The 15,813-nt window shown below is 43.1% G+C and overlaps 1 protein-coding gene and 1 long non-coding RNA gene across 5 annotated transcripts in view; one reads left to right on the top strand and one right to left on the bottom strand.

Moving 5' to 3' along the window:
• The window catches only part of LOC105284017 (kin of IRRE-like protein 2), a 238,108-nt gene that overhangs the window by 123,887 nt on the left and 98,408 nt on the right, over nt 1-15,813 (bottom strand). The window lies entirely within an intron of this gene.
• On the top strand, nt 9,361-12,038 carry LOC109611281. The gene is made up of 2 exons (XR_002193629.2): nt 9,361-10,556; nt 10,627-12,038. It is a non-coding gene; the product is annotated as an uncharacterized LOC109611281 (long non-coding RNA).

Below are 15,813 nucleotides of genomic sequence, written 5' to 3'. Positions count from 1 at the left end.
ACAAAATGTAAACCGCGGGCATGAGATCTCCACTTATCGATAAATTTCCATTTGAATTAATATGCCCGATTATCATCGCGTATCTCGTGGTCACGCTCACGTTGTATGCAGTGTGGATTAAAGGCCACGGCTTTAAACACATCGTAACGCTATCGTGACGGCGATCGCGCGGCGCAAACGGTCCTCCGCGATCCCTGTAAGTGATAATAGACGTGCCGGGCGCGTGCACGCAAATCCTCGAATTAATCGTGACTCCGTCGTAAATGCATCAAGGTGCTATCGCGCGCCTTTTTTCTTCGGTCTCATTAGGTAGATCAGTGTGGTGATCCGCCGTGCAAAACGCGCGTAAGCGGTTTCGCCGACTCAGCACGCATTTCATCAGATATCAGGTTCGATCGGATCATGTCAGTTCATGTCGATGGATTTACGCTCGCGTATTGCTGGTCCAGCTGCTGTTAATTATGCGTCCATCGCGATTGATCGATCGGATCGATCGGACCGCGAGAGCGCGCGATTTCACCGAAGACGGAGAACCAACCGCGGGATCCAGGCAAACGTGTACACGCTGCTGCGTAAGGCAGGCAATCAATCTGCTCGCAAAATCAGGTATTACCGGAGTGATTGCGGACGAGCGGCGGATTCACGAATCGCGAAATGACTGGCGGACTATTGCATCGACATGCGATGGTAAAATGGATTGCGGATCTGACGTCCGCAATTGCTTTCGTGAATAAAAACCAACTGCTTGTCATCTATTTCGGAATATCGGAAAACGAGGTTGCTGCAATAAGATACAACATTACATTACGCTAGAAAAGCTCTGCAACAGGTGACTCGAAGTATCTCGAAGTATTAAATCTAAGAATATAACTCCTTATCTTCGCCAGTGATTGGTGTAATCAAAATGAAACCAAAAAATTTTTTGTCGACTATTCTGGCAGTTTATTAGAAAAACATGGCGTTTCGGCCATCAATCGTGGTCCTTATCAAGTGCGAATACAGTACATAACTCCCCACTCAATACGCAACAATTGTGACGGCAACTATTTAAATATCAACTGAAATCACATTAAATATAATCGGTCAACGATGTATACATTGAAACCATAAAACAATGATCTAAATTACTTACATGAAGAGGTCAATACATAGTGAACAAAAGATTTTTTCCACCAAATCTTGTCAGGTACATTAAAATATTAAAGTACGGAACAAGGTGTCAATAAAAATTAAACAAGAATATAAATCACACCAGTACCGCACTGTGTACCGCACAAACTCTGACTACACAACAAGCGAGGATCGACGACTAATATAGGCTAGAAACGCAAATATTTACGTGTTCCGTATCAAATTATAATATATGTCAGGAAGGTCCTCCGTGTCACTCTGCTTATTTATACACTTATTGTTCTTCTTTATGAAGAACATTTCAGAGATCTCACGTTTTCTTCTGAGTGCCTCATGATATAAAACTCTTACACTTTCCCAATCCATATCATGATTATTGTTAAGTCTATGTTCACTAACTACCGAGCGACACCCAGCACTCTTCCTAACATCAGCCCTGTGTTCTTTTATTCTTGTGCTCAACTGACGCTTGGTTTGACCAATATAACACGCATCACAATCACGACAATTAATCTCATAAACCACAATTTTTCGTTGTTCATTAATGAGTCTGTTTTTACCTGTTTTTATAAGGCAACTAAGTCTTTTAGGAATAGTAAACAACACATCAAACCCACGATTCCTTAAAAACCTACTCATATTGTCACTAAAATTTTTGATGTAGGGTAAAGTTAAATAAATCTTCCTCATTCTATTACCATCACTGTCATCACTAGTGGCTTTACGGTATTTAATGTGTCTAAGTCTCTTATTAATTTGTGTCTTAATACAATTCAGAGAGTAACAGTTATTAAGTAAAATATCGTAAACTAAATCAATATTCGATGCATGAAATCTCTCATCAGACAGCAAGATAGCGCGATCCCCAAGACTGGTTATTGTACTTATTTTGTAATTATATGGGTGATTCGAGAAAAAATTAATGTATCGACCGGAAAAAGTCGGCTTACAGTACCAATTTGTTATTAGTTTTCCATTCACATTTATTACAGTGGTATCCAAAAAATTTATAGAATTACTAGTTTCAACTTCATAAATAAACTGCAGTCTAGGATGATAACTATTAAAAATTGTAAGTACGTCATGTATCTTGTCATTGGGGATTATTGTAAATATATCATCCACATATCTAAAATAAGTCACAATATTAAAATCCAGCTCATTAATGCAAGAAGTTTCCAAATCATCAAGGACAATATCAGATAAAATGGGTGACAAGGGTGAATCCATAGGGCTACCGAACATTTGTTCATATATTTGTTCATTAAATCTAAAACTAGTCGAAGTAAGAATGAGTTCGATTGCATATAAAAACTGAGGAAGACTAAATTTAACTACAGGTTGTATCCATTGCCATCTATTTTCTATGGCTTTTTTAACAAGCTCGATTTGAATATTGGTAAACAATGACGTGACGTCCAAAGAGACAGGTAATTCATTCCGACCAATAACTATACCACTAACCTTCCTAACAAAAGTCCAGCTATCTTTTATTCTAGACCTAGGTGTCGGAACTGAATCCTGTAATATTTTGTTGAAAAAACAAGCAATATCATAAAGTGGGCTATCAATAGTTGAAACGATGATACGCAGAGGAAAACCGGGCTTGTGAATTTTAGGTAAACCATAACACCTAGGCAAATTACCATCTGAACACCGCAAATATTTATAAGACAAATCACTAATAATCTCATTATCACGCCACGATTTCACAAGGTCATTAACCTTTGTTGTTAATTTTTTAATCGGGTCTTTATCTAGCTTCTTATAAGTAGCATTATCTGCAAGCATTTTCACCATTTGATTAATATATACATCCCTATTCATAATTACTGTGACTTGACCTTTATCAGCCCTAGTAACCATCAACTCATCATTGTTCCTTAGAAACTTCTTGCAACATTAAATCTAAGTATATCTTTAAGTATTGTATTAGGTCATTAAGTAGATAATCCGGGTCGCATCTAAATGGTGACAATAACTGAAATGATGATAGGTCTGTTTTTTATTCCTGCACTGCTGAACTGCAATACGTTAAAAAGTGAGACGAGTATATTTTTTTCTCGCTCTAATTTATTGCACCAGTACAGCAATGCAGGAATAAAAAACAGACCTTAATAAGTCAATGTAGCGATGTTTTGGAGAATTTTCTTCTTTGTTTTCTAAAGATTCCAATCCTGTAAAATTAATATATGACAAGCTATGCCGTGTTGTCATACGTATGTGTTTAATTCATCGCCATAGTCTAGACGCGACCCGGATTACATAGTTAATAATTCTAATAATCACTGATGAAATGAAGTTGACGAAAAATTCAATGCAAATTTAATGCACTTCATTATAGTGAAGTATCCCGGAGACGATTGCGAGACGGTCATTAATGTGTGTATACCGATGTCGATCGTAAAAGCGGTATCTTTTTCGACGCATCATTAAAGTTCTTGATTAGGGAGCTGCGCTGTTTCTTCCGCAAAAAAAGGAAAGCCAACTGTTCGCTTCCGCGTTACTTCGTTCCCTCCCTTTTCGAAGCCGTCTGCCCGTGGTTTCGTTAAACGATGAAGCCTCGTCGGGCTTACTACGTCTTCTCGACCTCGTCCAACTTTTTACAGCGCCGCCGTATCCTTCCGCTCGTCCGGGAAGAGAGAAACTCCGGTTTTCATCCGTCCTTTTCAAGCTCTGTCGGTCGGATATTCTCCGAACGATATTGCAAGAATCGAGGGAGCCTTTCTCGTTTTGCTCCAAGTCAAGTCGCCACTTTACGACATCCCGTCGACTGCCTTTTTTCGCGCGGTATGCTCGCTTCCGAGTTCTCCCTAAGCGAAAACATTTAACGAACCGGCGAAATAAATTTTACGGGACCTTTTTCGCGAGCGCTCAAACGTGAAGTTAATTACGGGCGAAGTTTCGGCTCGATTGAAAAATTTATCACGGCTCCCCAGCGCAAGCTCGTGGATCAAATTTTGAAAATCTCAACGCAAACAGGATTATTATAATATTCGCACGCGTGGTATATCCAAGTATATTTAATTTGATATTTTTTATTATATTATTATCAGTAACATTTTCAATCTGATTATCGGATAAATCATCGATCGACATTCATATCACGACCTTGCAAATTTAAAAGCGGACGACAGATTTCTCCGAGTCATGGAAATGAAAAGACTGGAAGAGCCCTCGCAATCTCGAAAATAAATAAAGCTCGTAATCCTCCGGGTCGGTATGGGGAAGATTGATTTTGTCCATTAAGACAGAGGAGAAATGACCATTGTAACGTAAACCTCGAAGCCGCTCTTCCATAAAAAATGCATTAATCTATGAGGACGCCTTTTACGTGGCTCGCCCCGCTCTGCCCCGGAGCTCTCCGCTCGTAATAACCCCCTCACGGTCCATAACGGATTGTTTTTCTTGCCAAACTGACAGCTCGACGTTGACGAACCCCGTTCGACGTCGCCGCAAGATCAAAGGTCGCGACGCGTTAGCCTCCGAGCGAGCTTTTCATGTTACTAAAAAATGCAACTACAGCAGAGTGCAGCCTTTGTCTGCTGGTGCAGTGTTTGGCGGACACGATCTAAATTAATGTGATCATTATCTTCTTTTTGTCGTACATATATCAATACAATAGTAATAATAATTAAACTAATAATTTCTCAGTTAATATAAAGATTATTAACAAAAATAAATTATACGGAAACTCACGTTTATTTAATCTCATCGCTTTCTTCCTCTAACTCTAACTTATAAAGATCATTAACAAATATAAAGATCATTAACAAAAATAAATAACGGAAACTCACGTTTATTTAACCATCGCTTTCTTCCTCTAACTTAATTAATATACTGCCGCTCTGCGTACTTTCGCGTTTATTTTGAAAAAGCTCTCTTAATTGCGCTGTGTATAGGTATACATACGCCTAAAGAATTATCATCTCGAAGTGAAGTAAATCTTACTTTTGCTCTTGCTCACATTTTCATCCGCTCTCGCATCTCGAGATGCGCTTGGACCTGACGTATATTAATGTACGCAACCGCGACTTCATCTGCCAACATATATCATTTTCTTCTTCTGGTCGAAAAATAAAACCGAGAATAAAACGCTCGCAGGCGACGACGCACGGAAACATGTAACGTCGCGTTTTTCCACGACTGGAAATCAACGCCGAACGATGGAAAAGTGTTCTTAAAGAGATCGCGATACACGATGTGATACACCCTGCGATTGTGCGGCTCGGCGGATTATTTCCCGAGCGGCCATCTCGCCTATTCAATGCCGGCAGGAAATCAAAGGTCACGTTCTCGGGCCAGGCTAGACGGGCGCAAATACCTATTTCGCGATGTTCGAATCACGCCGCGCCGCAACTGCCGATCGCCGCGCACAAATGAAATTATAGAGACGAGGGTGGCGGCGCGACGTCGGGTTAGCACCTTCTTTCCACCCTCTTTTCTCCGCCCCGATACGCGCGTTCTTCACCCTCTCTCTCTCTGTTTTTCTCCCTTTGCGCCGTGTTCTCCACCTCACGCTATCTGGCGCACGTCGGATGCCGGAAATAGTGGAGGTCGAGAGGTGAGAGTCAGTTCGGCGGATGACGGCGGGAAGGGCGTCGGGCTGCGGAAGAACGAGAGTCGAGGGTGATGGCGGAGCAAGGGGAAACGGTACAGAATGGGGAACCCGAAGGACGGAGAGGTGGCTTAATTGGCCGGTAATTGCCACTGTCTGCGCGAACGACGACAATAGGACGCGAAGATTGGAACTTTACCAAATGACGTGGACGCGTCCGGAATACGTTAACAACAATCTCGTAATGGAGAGGAGTCGCACCCGCGGGTTCGAGAAAGAGGAGAGGAGGAAACCGAGATGTCGATCGGCGATGGTAACGTCTCGACCGGAGAGACGCCCTATACCCGTTCTCAATCGTTACGCTGGATACAAAAATAGTGCGTCATTCTTCCACCCTCCTTTATGCTTCTAAGATTGGCAAATCATTGTGTGAATATTATTTCGTCAGTGCGATCCTCTCATCGATCTTTCGTAATCGTCCGACGTTTCGATGCATGTAAATTGATAGTCGATCCTTCAGTCGAAATGAAATCATGGGGATATATCCATCTGCAATTGGTCCCAATTAGCCCGATTAATAATTTGCGCAGTAATCTTCAATCATTGCGTCGTCATTAGAAATCAATTTTACAATTTCGATCGTTGACGTGTGTAATTGTCGATAGCACGCAAGCCAGATTAGCCGTGTATTCGCGTATTCGGCACAAGCCAGGTCCAATCCACAATCATCGCAATCCTCGCGTTCTTCGGCTCTACAGGAAGCTCGCCGTACACACAGCAATCAACCGCGTTTCGACGGTAGCGAAATTTTCAGTTTCCGGAATGTTTTCTTCGCGGCGGGATGAATTCGGCGCGAGGGGAGAATCGCATCGCGTATTCCGTGTCCGTCGCCGGGAGTACGCGCGGGGGTGAGTTTCCTTCGACCCTCGGTCCCGGAGGACGGCGGCGGATCTCTCCGATTGCCTTACAGCGCGGCGCGTAATATCTCTTTTCGCTTCATTGACGAATTCGTTTACCGGAAGTAGCAGCCGGGTCGGATCGCGAATTCCCTTTTGTGGCCCGTATCGAATTACAGGCGCGGCGCGGATCCGATCGAGGAGGAACGCGCGCATGCACTCTTAAACCTGCCTTCTGCCGCGAACTTTTGATAAGGTTTTCACGGCACGATTCATAGCCCGACCGTATAAATTTCACGAGCCTTTTTGCAACATACACCCTAGTACGTCCGTAAGTTTCTTCCTTCCACCCACCGCCCTCTCGCTGCCAATTACCCATCTTTTTTTACGTCGTCATTTTTCTATTAATCCTTGCTCAATCCTGTCGTAAAAGTACCGTTTGTCTCACTGATTTTCTTTATCAGGCACAAGTTACATCACCGAGAGCTTCCATGAACTGAACTTAACGACGCGTGCAATATGTTATAAATACTTCGTAAAACTTGGTAAGTGCATTATTCTTTGCTCATACTTTCTCCACTGGTTCTTCCAATATTTCCACTTGTCCAACGTCTTATCGAAAAGCTAACCAAAGTTACTGAAATTAGTTTACTGTAACAAGAGGACTGGTAACTTTTCTGTTATACCTATAGAGATATAAGGACCCCATTTAGGTAATGGTCGGTTCGATTAACTTCGTAATTAAACTTTACCCGTAAGGTCAATTTAAATTACTTTTTATGTCTTCTCTTTTGTCTGCAACACCGAAAAGAGCTAACTAATAATTAGCTAAGCTCGGATTAGAACGTAGATTAAATTAATCGACGTTAAAGCAATCGGCGCTAACTTTATTTCATCCGTGTGCAAAAGCCGCTCAGTCAAGGCAAGTGTCAATATCTCGAAAAACGATTTCGAAAAACCTTGCAAAACTATAAACGCTGTTGGATCACGTGCTCAACGATCGCGTAATCCTTGTGCCATGCAACGCTACAACCTATTTGGTTATCGAACGGGGAATGTTTCACCGCAACATTTGTCCCAACAGCTCCGCTTGCAAGCCGATACACCGTACGCGTTTGCGATCATCTTGTGTATTAACACGCTCTTTTAATCGGCGATGCTAACCGCGGTCTTTCGCCACGTAATCCTACTTATACAGGGTGTCCCGGGTTTTAACCGACAAACTGCGGGAGCATATTCTACTAGTGGAAATAAGAAAAAATTCTTATATCGAGTTTGCTTAGAAATGCTTTATTACAAAGTTATAAACCAATATTGAAAAGAAATATGAGACAAGTAACAACGGATTTTTTCACAAAAATAAAAATTATCTACGCAATGATTTAGTGACGCATTTCAAAATGTTGTCCTTGCACATCGATACAAGCTAGACATCGACGTAGTACAGAATTTGTTACAGTACGACATTCCTGAAAATTTGGTTGCATCTCAGTAACTGAATTAGTAATTCGTTGCTTTAAATCTTCAAGCGAGATTACTTCTGTACTGTAAACTTTATTTTTTAAAGTTGCCCATAAATAAAAATCAAGAGGCGTTAAATCGGGCGATCTTGGAGGCCAGAAAACCGGTCCTCCTCGACCAATCCACCTATGAGCATAATGTTCATCTAACCAGTTTCTAACTTGTCTAGCACAGTGCGATGGACAACCGTCTAACCGTATCCAGCTGTTTTGGCGAAACTGCAGTGGCACATTTTCCATCAAAATTGGTAAATCGTTTGATAGGAATCTTCGAAAAGATTCTCCGTTCAATCGGTCAGGTAAAAAGAACGGACCAATAAGCAGGTCATGAAGCATACCCATCCAAACATTACATCGAAATTCGTGTTGAAAGTTTCTTTGTCTGGTAGTATGTGGATTATTATGAGCCCATACATGGCTATTATGAGAATTGAATATGCCTCGTCTTGTAAAGGTCGCTTCATCTGTCCATAATATCATTGATGAGAAAAGATTGTCCCTTTCTACTGCATTCACATACCAGTTACAAAATTCGACTCGTTTCTGATAATCGATTGGAAGTAATTCTTGTATAGGTGTGTAATGATATGCGAATCTGTCATCAGCACGCAATGTTCTCCAAATAGTGTTTCGTGATATCTGCAGTTGAGCTGAAGCACGTCGAACACTTTGTGTAGGAGTATTATCAAAAAGATTTAAGATTCTTTCCGAGCGTCGTCGGTGTCTTAGAGCTGAACGAACATCATCATATTCATTTATAGGTCGAAATGAACCCAAATTACGTAATTGCAAATGGGTATTACTAAACACAGAACTATCTGGTACTCTCCTGTTAGGAAATCTACGTTGATACTCTCGTACGGCAGCTCGTGCATTTCCGTCACAGAATCCGTACACGAAATGAATATCAGTGTATTCCTCATTTGAAAACACTTTTGGCATTCTGATAGTAATTGCTAGTTGACACGACGATTGAAATCTAACAGCTACTGTTGTGAAAGTAACAATCATACTGAATCGTTTGAACATAGTGAACATGAATACATGTGAATACACGTAACATAAACATCTTCGACCTTCCAAATTCTACACTATGTTCCGTTGTTACTTATCTCATATTTCTTTTCAATATTGGTTCATAACTTTGTAATAAAGCATTTCTAAGCAAACTCGATATAAGAATTTTTTCTTATTTCCACTAGTAGAATATACTCCCGCAGTTTGTCGGTTAAAACCGGGGACACCCTGTATATTGTGTACATTGGCTTTGAGCGCGTTATTCCGGCGCATTAAACCTGGCAACGGCTGTGTGAAACACGCGAACGTATCAAATTGGCGAGGTTGAAAAAAAAGGCCAAAAGAATTCTCGGGAGCGAAAAGATCTGCGACAGCGACCGAGGGAGAGATGGTTTTCTGTCGCGCGCCAAAGGGGTGGACGGACGGCGTGGTGCAAGGGGTTGACGCGGGCGCGCAAAAAAAGCTCGTACAACGAAGCGCAGCAATGGCATTCAGATGGTAACGAGCGCGCATCCGAACGACGTCGGCAGTTTTGGAGGGTTTAACGATCCGGAGCGTTCATGAACCGATTTACGAGGTTTTCGGCGCGAAACGCGCAAGCGGACGAAGGCGCGCGTCCGTGAAAAAAGTTATTGCTGTCGCCGCCCTCGTCGTCGCCGTTGCTCCGCGAGAATTAATCGATAATAAAACCGACTGAATAAACCTGTCAGTGACGGTGAGTTACAGTGGTGCGTCCATTGAAATAACAGCGACGCATGTCGCGTCGTCTTCGGCAACCGCGGCGACAGCGCGAGTCTCGTTCGCGAATTTTTGCGGAGCGTATTACGCGAGGCGTTTACGTCACCGTCGAGAAAAATCGCGCGTACAGAACGCAGCAATCGCAAGTCGTTGCACAAATCATCGCTCGATCGTGAGCTTCCCGCTTGCATCGGGAATGCGCGGTTGGCACGAAACCTGCTCCGTGCTCTTTCGATTATTTCGCATTATATCTCGAGCTCCGCAGAAACAGCCCGAGAGCGCAAACGAGAGCCGCTTTTGCAAGTGACTGGCGATAAATCGGAGACAGATACCGACAATAAGCGACGAGTAATAGGGAGGTCGATACTACGCGACCGGACGAGATGGCAGAAAATAATCGATGCGCAACGGCCGCGACTCCCGGCAACAATGCGCTTTAATGTCGCGTGAAACGGCTCGCTCCTCGCGCTTCGGCGGACCCATAGAAAAATTTTGCATGCCGCACGGTGGCCGTAGAAAACGTCGCGGTGACAGTTTGTCGATATCCCGTTGGGTCGGCGAATAATGGGACGCGGGCGAAAACATCACGAGGGACGACGGGCAGGGCTTTAGACGCTGCCAGACATTCCTCGCGGCAATTCGAAGCTTGTCTCCCTTCTTCATGGGACTTCCGAGGGATCGTGAGTCCATACGCCGGTAGTTACCAGCCGATACGTGCTTTATCAGCCTTAAAGTAGCTCTGACGTCAATGTCCTTCGTGTTGCAGGAGGATTGGGATTCTTTCGTTCGCGGGATCGTCCGTTGGATAGGGCGTACACCGACACCAGCAAGAAACACTAGAAAGATCACTTTTTTAATATACAACAGATATAATTCGACTAAATATGTACTTGTCGGGAAATCACGAACTATTCGTTTCGCTCGCTTGCTCGCCCTGCTGTCTCCCTTTCTTGTCTTATTTGTCGCTCGTCTATCTGTCTATCTGTACCTTTCTCGCTCGGTCTCTGTCTGTGTCTATTTTCGTCGCTTGCCCATTTATATCGATTATAAGGCAAACGGTGCCTTTTCGAAATTACCAATCGCACGCCAACTTATTTGTTTCGCGTTAGAAGCTGTTTTTTTCCGTAAACGATTAGCTCCATTGTCAATGTCCCGAATAAATTTCGTTTATAATGTATCTTTTTTCAGTATTCTTTTTTCTAGTATTCGACATTTATTTTTCGTTTATTTTAGCTTTGTTTAACACTTTGTTGATTGTCATGTGGAATGCACGGTGACAGCGACCTAATTTTTGACGTTCCAACGGACATTGACGAATGATTGGCATTATACGTATGTATGTAATGAAACAGATAAATTCGAATACTTGTAGAATTTTAAATAACATAAATATGTTACGACGACAATGCAAGATAAAAGATAAAACATTGTTGGGCAATTAGGCATTTTACTTTGTACTAATGTATATTTTTTAATTACTTGTAAATTACGCGAAAATTCTATTATAGTGTAGACAATGCACAAGTAATATTCGCCGAGTAATCAGCGTGTTAATCATTCGTTTATTAGCATTTTTAAGCAAAGATATATATTTAGTAACCAGCCTAGTTTTCGAAATGTTGTTCCTAGTATAGACCGATTTCTTACACTCATACTTTATTTTGTTGCATGCTATGCCGTTAGTTCTGTTAGATTTCTCATCTAACCCGTGAAGGGTCACGATTCCAGACCGCCAAATAAATGATACTTCTTCTACATGTTTTTTTTTTCTCTCATCCGCCACGATCGCGCAAGTGGCGTGCTCGATTGATTTCGGCATGTAGGTTGCACGTGATCCCACTTCAGCTGCTATTGTGGCACCGAGCTCTCTCATTCTCCGCGAAATTGCTCGATGCCAAAAGCAGGTGGAATTAAAGAATTAGGATCTGGCTGGCTCTGGGAGAGTGGAGGAGCCGGAGGGACGCTAATGAAATAAGCCGCTTCCAATTGAACCGTACCTTAAAGTAATTAATTGTTGTCGCGACGAAATCGCGGCGCAAATAGAACGGCGCAGATGGTCTGCGATGACGAAGAAGGAGAGGAAGGCGAGAGAAAAAGAGAAAGAGAAAGAGAGAGGGAGGGAGAGAGAAAGTACGTCTCGATGAGAGTTGCCGATAGTCCCCGTAATTCTTTCTCCCGTAAAAAAAGTTCTTCCAACGTTCGCTTTAACTTCTACGTCATTATTTTACTTTATTATACGAGAATACGTTATCTGTCTCGCGCATTGCCTTTTCTTTCGTAATTATGTTTCGCGTATTTCAAGAATATTACGTTACACACACAGTTCTAATTATGTGTTGCACAAATTCTAACAAACCCTTTGGAAACGCATCACCAACTATGTACTATGGGTAAAAATTCGAATTATTCACCACGCGAAATCGTGATAATACGAGGATTATGATATCCTTTTTATAGCATCAATAAATAAACCAGCAAGAATATCGGGATTCACAGCAAAACTTTGGAAGATTCGCAGACTACCACTAATGTGCGGTGAGAATTAACTGACGTACAATTAGGGTGCACTCTTCGATGATATCGTTCCTCGCGTTCATCGTGTTAATCGTAACCTGATACCAAGGAGAGTAAAGAGGAATTAGGAACAAGAAATTCGAGGGAGAATCTCGTATCTCGCACCACCGGCAATTAGTTGTTACCGTCCGGCAAAGCGTGTAGAAATACGAGATGAAACAGGAGATTAATAAACGACAAGGAGACCGGGAGAATTTATTATCACCGTTAATCAGTAGTTCCTAACGCACCGTAGCTTCGCACACGTTAACTTTCCGGGCCGGCCGGCGAGATCGTGACGCTTTTTCTTGTTTTCCACGTTCCACTGCGTTGCCCGCGTACCATTATTCAATGTTAAAAATCGAGTAGAGTTAAAAATAAGAAAAACAGCACGGAGAGAGGACAGTGAGGGGAAAAAGGAGGAAAACCTGTAAGAAATGAACAAACGATCTCTGTCTTGAACACCGCCATTACACAGATGCACGATTTTTCAAGAAAAAGCGTAAATGAACATAATGATATACAGTGATACGGTTTAATGGAAGAATATATACATACTACGTGAACAGATTTTTATACTGAAATTTTTTCGATCTATCATATAAAAATATAATACAAATGAAAAATATCTGTAGAGAAAATACTCGATTCTTTTTTTACAAAAAGATATCAAGTTGTAAGAGGCGAAAAATAACTAGGAGACTGCCTTAGATTTGAACTCGAACTCTCCGGGATCCCTGGTTCACACGCCTAGGTCTTAGGCTGTACGGCCAATACTCCTACTGTTGTGATCAACTTGTTTTCATTCCGATCCTCTGTACGACCTGTCAGTCTCGACTATCTTTCCAGATCTTACAGCTCGGCCAGCCTGACATTACATTCGTCCCCGAATGTCTCCAAATCGTCGGTTCACTCCACTTGAGTCCCTCCCAACCTCCATTTTTGGTTCATTCTTCTCAGTCCCTCCCAACATCCATTTTTGGTTCACTCTTCTGAGTCCCTCCCAACCTCCATGTTGGTTCACTCCTCTGAGTCCTTCCCAATCTCCATGTTGGTTCACTCCTCTGAGTCCGTCCCGACCTCCATGTTCAGGCTTCACTACCGGCCAGCTGCTTCTCAACTCCCTCCTCTCCGAGGGGTAGCGGATTTTATCCCACTTCTGAATTGTAAGAGGCGAAAAATAACTAGGAGACTGCCTTAGATTTGAACTCGAACTCTCCGGGATCCCTGGTTCACACGCCTAGGTATTAGGCTGTACGGCCAATACTCCTACTGTTGTGATCAACTTGTTTTCATTCCGATCCTCTGTACGACCTGTCAGTCTCGACTATCTTTCCAGATCTTACAGCTCGGCCAGCCTGACATTACATTCGTCCCCGAATGTCTCCAAATCGTCGGTTCACTCCACTTGAGTCCCTCCCAACCTCCATTTTTGGTTCACTCTTCTCAGTCCCTCCCAACATCCATTTTTGGTTCACTCTTCTGAGTCCCTCCCAACCTCCATGTTGGTTCACTCCTCTGAGTCCTTCCCAATCTTCATGTTGGTTCACTCCTCTGAGTCCTTCCCAATCTCCATGTTGGTTCACTCCTCTGAGTCCGTCCCGACCTCCATGTTCAGGCTTCACTACCGGCCAGCTGCTTCTCAACTCCCTCCTCTCCGAGGGGTAGCGGATTTTATCCCACTTCTGAATTGTAAGAGGCGAAAAATAACTAGGAGACTGCCTTAGATTTGAACTCGAACTCTCCGGGATCCCTGGTTCACACGCCTAGGTATTAGGCTGTACGGCCAATACTCCTACTGTTGTGATCAACTTGTTTTCATTCCGATCCTCTGTACGACCTGTCAGTCTCGACTATCTTTCCAGATCTTACAGCTCGGCCAGCCTGACATTACATTCGTCCCCGAATGTCTCCAAATCGTCGGTTCACTCCACTTGAGTCCCTCCCAACCTCCATTTTTGGTTCACTCTTCTCAGTCCCTCCCAACATCCATTTTTGGTTCACTCTTCTGAGTCCCTCCCAACCTCCATGTTGGTTCACTCCTCTGAGTCCTTCCCAATCTCCATGTTGGTTCACTCCTCTGAGTCCTTCTCAATCTCCATGTTGGTTCACTCCTCTGAGTCCGTCCCGACGTCCATGTTCAGGCTTCACTACCGGCCAGCTGCTTCTCAACTCCCTCCTCTCCGAGGGGTAGCGGATTTTATCCCACTTCTGAATTGTAAGAGGCGAAAAATAACTAGGAGACTGCCTTAGATTTGAACTCGAACTCTCCGGGATCCCTGGTTCACACGCCTAGGTATTAGGCTGTACGGCCAATACTCCTACTGTTGTGATCAACTTGTTTTCATTCCGATCCTCTGTACGACCTGTCAGTCTCGACTATCTTTCCAGATCTTACAGCTCGGCCAGCCTGACATTACATTCGTCCCCGAATGTCTCCAAATCGTCGGTTCACTCCACTTGAGTCCCTCCCAACCTCCATTTTTGGTTCACTCTTCTCAGTCCCTCCCAACATCCATTTTTGGTTCACTCTTCTGAGTCCCTCCCAACCTCCATGTTGGTTCACTCCTCTGAGTCCTTCCCAATCTCCATGTTGGTTCACTCCTCTGAGTCCTTCCCAATCTCCATGTTGGTTCACTCCTCTGAGTCCGTCCCGACCTCCATGTTCAGGCTTCACTACCGGCCAGCTGCTTCTCAACTCCCTCCTCTCCGAGGGGTAGCGGATTTGATCCCACTTCTGAATTGTAAGAGGCGAAAAATAACTAGGAGACTGCCTTAGATTTGAACTCGAACTCTCCGGGATCCCTGGTTCACACGCCTAGGTCTTAGGCTGTACGGCCAATACTCCTACTGTTGTGATCAACTTGTTTTCATTCTGATCCTCTATACGACCTGTCAGTCTCGACTATTTTTCTAGATCTTACAAAGTAGCAATAAAGAAAAAGGTGCTTTTAAGACCTTCGATAATGAGGAAAAACATGACATCATAATGATAATCATGTCAAAGCAAGTTTCTAGAGGAGTGAGAGATTAACAGAGAGAGAGTACTTTCATGGCACAAACAGAGACTGAATGCGTAAGAAAACGTAAAGAAATATGTAATATGAAGAGAAATCAAATGCGCAGGAATAACTTTGGCTTCCTCAGTGCCTTAGTCTTATTTCTTAGTGCAACCCTTTCTTCCCCTTTTTTCTCTCCTAGCGATCGAGCGTTCAGGAAGCAGTTGGCATTAAACAGACTCAAAGGAACCGGCGAATACGATAAAATATATCTTTTCCCGTTGCGACAGTCTCATTATGCGTCAAAGCAATTAGCTCCAGCCACGAAGGAGCGCAGAGAAAAAGGCGGGAATGCCACTGAAGCGAGAATGCATCGTCAAAGCGAAGCTTAAGGCTTTATC

Source organism: Ooceraea biroi, chromosome 2, assembly GCF_003672135.1.
Source record: "Ooceraea biroi isolate clonal line C1 chromosome 2, Obir_v5.4, whole genome shotgun sequence".
Lineage (NCBI taxonomy): Eukaryota > Metazoa > Arthropoda > Insecta > Hymenoptera > Formicidae > Ooceraea > Ooceraea biroi.
This window is presented reverse-complemented; position numbering and strand designations above follow the sequence as displayed.